The 5,980-nt window shown below is 43.5% G+C and overlaps 1 protein-coding gene across 29 annotated transcripts in view; it reads right to left on the bottom strand.

Annotated features, from left to right (window-relative positions):
• Positions 1–5,980, bottom strand: part of nfixb (nuclear factor I/Xb) — a 154,232-nt gene that overhangs the window by 73,195 nt on the left and 75,057 nt on the right. The window lies entirely within an intron of this gene.

Raw genomic sequence — 5,980 nt, 5'->3', positions numbered from 1 at the left:
ACACACACACACACACACACACACACACACACACACACACACACACACTCCACAGTTCTAAGCTGTTATGAGAAACTAATCACCGCTGTCACTGGTTTGGAGTCGGAAAGTTAGCGGTGGCCTGACCAAGTTAGTGTGTGTGTGTGTCTCTGTGTGTGTGCGTGTATGCGTGTGTGTGTGTGTTGTCTTGACTGTATGCTCCAAGCCCACAAACAAGTCCCAAAACACCCAGGAAAGATGAGTAACAGACCAAAGACAGAACCCGAAAAAGGCTATAATGTTATGAGAGGGGGAGAGAGAAAGAGCGAGAGAGAGCGAGAGAGAAAGAAAAAGAGAGAAAAAGCAACAAGTGCGTAAGAGACTAAACTTGGGAGGGAGAGGGAGGGATTGAGGGCGAAAGGGAAACACGTGAGGAGGTTAAATGTAACAGAGGCTTTATTGTTTGTGGTTCTTTGGGGGGGATGAAGCGAGCAAAAGAGGACTAGGGAGAAGGCTGAGGGGAGGAGACAAGGAGGAGGAGGAGGAGGAGGAGGAGGAGGAGGAGGAGGGAGAGAGTGGGAACAGCGCGTTGGCAGAGGCCACAACGTCAGGCAGACCTGCAGACCGAGGCCTCCCGACCAAATAAGCAGCACTATAATCAGACTAATGCTGCTCAGGGGACGGCCTGCACACTGGAAAACTGCAAACTGCTACGGCCCAGGACTAAACCCACTGCAACAGGGAGGCTGTCCATGCTCAGGTCGCCCCCTGACTTCACTCAAAGACCCCATCAGCATGTGTGCCAGGCGAGGCGCTCGACATTTTGTCCTGGATAGTCATCTCACGGAACTCGGGACATTCCAGTCGCATGGGCGGGAAGAATGTTGAGCATGAAATGAATAGTTCTACATTTTGAAAACCTATTTGTTTACTTAAAGAGAGTTAGATGAGATTAACACCACTCTTATGTCTGTGTGCATGCAACTGGAGCCAGGAGAAAATTAGCATGACGACTGGAAACGGGGAAATAGTTAGCCTGGCTCTGTCCAAAGTTCAAAAGTCTGCACACTAACACCTTTTAAGCTCAGCGATTAACACGTTTTTACGTTGAGTTACCCTAAAGAATAGATAAATGAAATCAAAGAACATAAGCAGAACAGAAGAAAATACAGTGTTTTACTTTGGTGTCGATTTTGTTTCGGTGCAAATTTTGAAGGGGAATAAAAAAAAAGGCTGGGCAAAAACAGAAACATGATTTATTGTGATTGGGGAATGTATCTTCTATTAAAATCAAGCATGTCTTCTTAGCTCACTGACTAGAAAAGTGGCCCGGAAATGTACATATAAAAAAGAGAGTGCTGTTTAAAATCACTACCATTGCAGCAATCCAGCTACTGGCCACCAGTGGCAGCACTGAGCTCACTGTGGTCACTGAGCATGGAAGTAATGTCTGAACGTGTCTGAAATGGCTCAGTATTCACTACCTAGTGCAAGATACTTAATTGTAATGAAATTCCTCTGATGGAGATGGAACACAGCGTTGGTTTCCACTTTAACGGACGTCGGCCTCTCTTTGTTGGAATGTGTGTTTGATTTATGACAAAACAATCTCATCTCAAGGTCCCCTCCCTAGCTTTTAGGAGCCATCAACCTAATGTCAAAGTCTTCATGTGCAAATGGAACATGCTTGGTTTTTTCATTTTTGGGTTGACATTTTTGTCTACTTTAAAACGGTTTAAATAGATTGCACCCAGTGAGTTTGTATTTTAGACACTTTTCCCACAGTTCTGAAATGTCCTGGTTCGGGATGGCGGACCTGAAAAGTAACACACACACACACACGCACTGCTCGTCAGCAGCAGGAAGACGAGCAGCAGATCTGTGTAAGGGCCGAGTGGTTTCCCCGTCTCTCTCACTAACTCTTGCACTTACTCGTTTTCTCTCTCCATCTTTGACAGATTTTGAGTAAATACCAGCAAACAAGCAATTATTTCTGGCAGCCTGGGGCCCTTCGCTCTTCCAAAAGACATGGAGCAGAGGGAGAGGGGGTGGATGAAATCACCCTAACAGATGTGATTTAAATCAATATTGCATTATATGTGCCTTTATTTATTTAAAAATGTGAAATTAAAAAAAAAGTAACACAGGGAACCAAACCAAAAAAGGGCCCTGTGATGACTGCTGCCCTTCGCTTGACGGAATAATTGCTTTCAATACGTCAGGGGTTTTCATTTTTTAATTTCCTTTTACCCCCTGCCTGTCCTTCTTCTGTGTTTCTCCAGGTCTGAGCAATCCCCCTGATGTTAAAATAATATCTAAAAAAAAAAAAAAATCATCCGAGCTGTCAAACGTAGAGTTTTAACACAAACCATCTGGTGGAACGATGGAGGTAAACAGGCGCAAACAGAACCGGACTGGGAGGAAGAGGGAGGGGGAGGGAGGGAGGCAGCAGAGGGAGGAGAAGAGAAGCAGAGATCCTGAGAGAGGGGAGATGGGGTGAGATAAGCCGAATGTTACGGAGGAGGAGTTGGAGCAATAAGAGACGGAGCTGGAACGTTGGGGAAAAGAAAAAAGAGTGGAGAATTTGGATGCGAGGGAGGGGAGAGGTGGAGGATGAAGAGGAGGAGGCGGAGGAACGGATGATGGGGAGGGGAGGAGGGGGTGGAGAGGGTGACAACAATGTAGTCTGGGAACAAATTAAGGTGTTGTAGTCGAGGTTTGACAGAAGGAGAGGAGGAGTGGGAGCTTCAAACACTCTTTCGTGTTGAATCCATTATAACAGAATACGGGACAATAGGAGGGCTCCGTTCCAAAGAGCTATGAAACCATTCGGAAATTTAAAAAGTTAGCTCACACTAATTGTAACACCGTTTTATTTATTAAATATGTCTGATTAAATCACATTCAGGACATGTGGCACTCATTGATTTTTATAGCATTTACATTTCAAGCATTTGGCTTAGAGCGTGTACTGTTATTTCACGGACTATTCTGAATAATTAACTTTTCATAATATCCGCACATGGCAAAGACTGGTTAGGGAAACCTGGTTGTTATGGTAAATAGGCCATGGGTGAAGGTGCTGTGTTGAGTCTTTGACTTCCACAGTATCGCCGTAAACTGAAACTAAAACGAAAAGATACAAAGTAAGAAAACAGTGTTGTAAACTGAAAGAAAATGTAAACGATATCCTTTGGGAAAACCAAACTGAAACGATATTGTCTGGTAAAAATAAATAAATAAATAAATAAATAAAATAAAATGAACGTATCGGTTAATTTAGTTTAGTTTTGTAGCTTTAATGAATAACTACCGAAAAAGGAAAGGCGTGAACTTCCGTCAACTCTCAGACACCAAACCAAGAAGCTGAACGGCCGGGAGGCTCCAGCAGACGGCGCTGGGCTGCAGTTGCTTTTCTTTCATATGCTGTCTTGTCTGAGTAAAAGAAGATTTAAATAACAGCGTGATTTAATATTAAAGTAGATCAAGTGCCATTGACTTTAAATTCCATTCAACTCAGATCTAATGTTAACCAACTGGGGTCAGGATGAAGATTTCCATAAGAAAATATTTAAACCCAATTCTCCAACCATGTATTTGGTTTGTATACTGTATGTAGCTACATACTTCTGAGACATTTTACCTGGCCCTAACAAAAACTACTGTAAAACTAAAACTCAATACATAAAAACTAAGTCTTTGTAAAACACTGAAACTGAACTAGTGCTATCCAACGATACAAACTAAACCTATCTAAACAATAATAAACTGAAACTATACTAAAAGCACACTGAAAACTAACTAAAGCTAAACAAAAATGAAAAGTCCAAACCAAAATGCAATAAAAACTAACTGAAAATTCAAAACTAGAATAACCTTCCTGCATAGCATTGTTTTTTCTAATGGGAACCCATTTTGTTTCTATCATGCACGCCCACAAGGAAACCGTTACAAGCACGCTGCCAACACTTTCACACTGTTCGGCTCAGCGCTGGCAAAGGTGCCGGCAAAGACACTCAAAAAGAGGACTGCTAGCTAGCAAACACAGATGCTAGCAAACAATGTAGGATTTGAAACATTTCCCATATCGGTGGAATTGCACGTTCAAGTGTGCTGCAAAACTGTCCAATATAAACAGGATTCCTAGCAATACTGTGCAGATTTGTGAGCAGTGCCCACACACCATGTGTCGGTCTCTGCACAGTGATCTTGCAAAATGGTGGGGAAATTGTAGAAGGGAGGGCTAAGAAAAAAGGCTGAAAGTTTTTTTAAGACTACATGGGAGAGGAAATATAGTTTGGGTGAAGACGGATGTGAAATGCGTTTTGGAAACATCAGTTCCATGGAATCTTACCTTTAGTTGAGACAGCAGCAGGGCAGCAGCAGAAACATGGGAGGAAGGAAGAAAAGGACTTTAATTAGCATGATGGTTTTAGTAAACACTTCCTCTGCTAGTCACATGGTTGATCAAAGCTCAAAGGTAAAATGCACCACCGCTGTAGCTTTGACACACTTTCTTCTACGGTGGGCCATTTGGAGAAAATCAAATATCACGATATTTTTGACCAGATACCTCGATATCGATACCGCAACGATATTATAGTGTTGACTATTGGTGCTTTAACAAAATATTCACATAATGAGATTGTTGATAAATAACCATCAGTAATGTGGCTGTAATGACTAAGTGGGTAAAGGCAATTAATAGAATGCCAGTCTGGTAGGTTGAAAAAAAAAAAAAAAAAACATTTTACTGTAACACAGCCTTTGTTACCAGGAAAAGACACCAGTTATGCCATATTCCGATAAAACAATATCCGAAATCTAAGATGATATCTAGTCTCATATCACAATATCCATATAATATCGATATATTGCCCTATAACGCCAAACATCGTGCATCCTCATGCCTCTAGTAATGGTTCTAGGACACAGGCTAAAGGTGACGGGAAGCAGCGGAATGAAGATGCTTCTCAAGAGGTGGAGGAGGCAGTATGGAGTGGTGGAGGCTAGCCACGCTAGCAACCTGATGTCCAAACTCACACCGTAATTACTTTGGTGCTGACCAAAACATCTGCTAAATATCTAAACACCTCTGAAGGGTTTGCCATGAAATGTTGTACAGAGACATGGTCCCCAGAGGGTGAATCCTAAAGAAAACGGACATCCCCTGACTTTTGTGGTTTTTTTCGTGTCCTATGATATCCATCTTGTTAGCCAGGGAAAGGCTCAACAAGGGAAAAGATTAAGTAGGAAAAAAAAAAAAAAAAGAGTTGAACAATCTCAGTTTTCCACAGGTACAAAGACCGCCTGAGTGCAATCCCAGCCCAGTAGCACGCTGCTTAACGATGTCAAAGACTCCTCCCCCCTTCCCTCTCCGTGTATATTCCTCCTTGTGGTGGCATGGCCCCTGTCAGGTGACATGGGAGCTGATGAGGCCTGACAGAAGGTCAGCGACCCCACTTCCTACTGTAATTGGCTCTGGGCGATAAAGCGGCCCCCTGGGACTGGGGGAGATGTGGACTTGGTGTGGCGGGGAGGAGCGAGGAGTTGTGGAGTGGGGTGAATAACAGGGGTCATGCGAGGCCTCTTCTAACTCAAGCGTTTGGTAACGCGCTAATTAATTTTAAGAGTTAGGACCCCCACCCCACCCCCCCTGCACGCTTTTCTGGCCCTCACTAGAAACAGATGTTAAGCTGAGAGGGAGGGGAAAGGAGTGGTGGGTGATACGGCAAACGCTGCTGAGCCAAACCCTGATACAGATCTCCAGAAGAGGAGAGGAAAAGAGAGTGGAGGATGACAGAATAACAAGAGAGAAAAAGAATGTTCTAAAAAGGATCTGAGTCACTTCGCCGCACACCCTCCCCGACAGGTGAAGCGGATGACAGTGCAATTTCACACCTCGCTGAGCAAACAGCAGATATTTCTGTGTTAGCAAGGAGAACAAAACATCCCCCTGAGAACACACACACACACACACACACACACACACACACACACA

Source organism: Etheostoma cragini, chromosome 15, assembly GCF_013103735.1.
Source record: "Etheostoma cragini isolate CJK2018 chromosome 15, CSU_Ecrag_1.0, whole genome shotgun sequence".
NCBI lineage: Eukaryota > Metazoa > Chordata > Actinopteri > Perciformes > Percidae > Etheostoma > Etheostoma cragini.
Note: the sequence above shows the minus strand (reverse complement) of the source record. Positions and strands in the feature narration are given on the sequence as shown.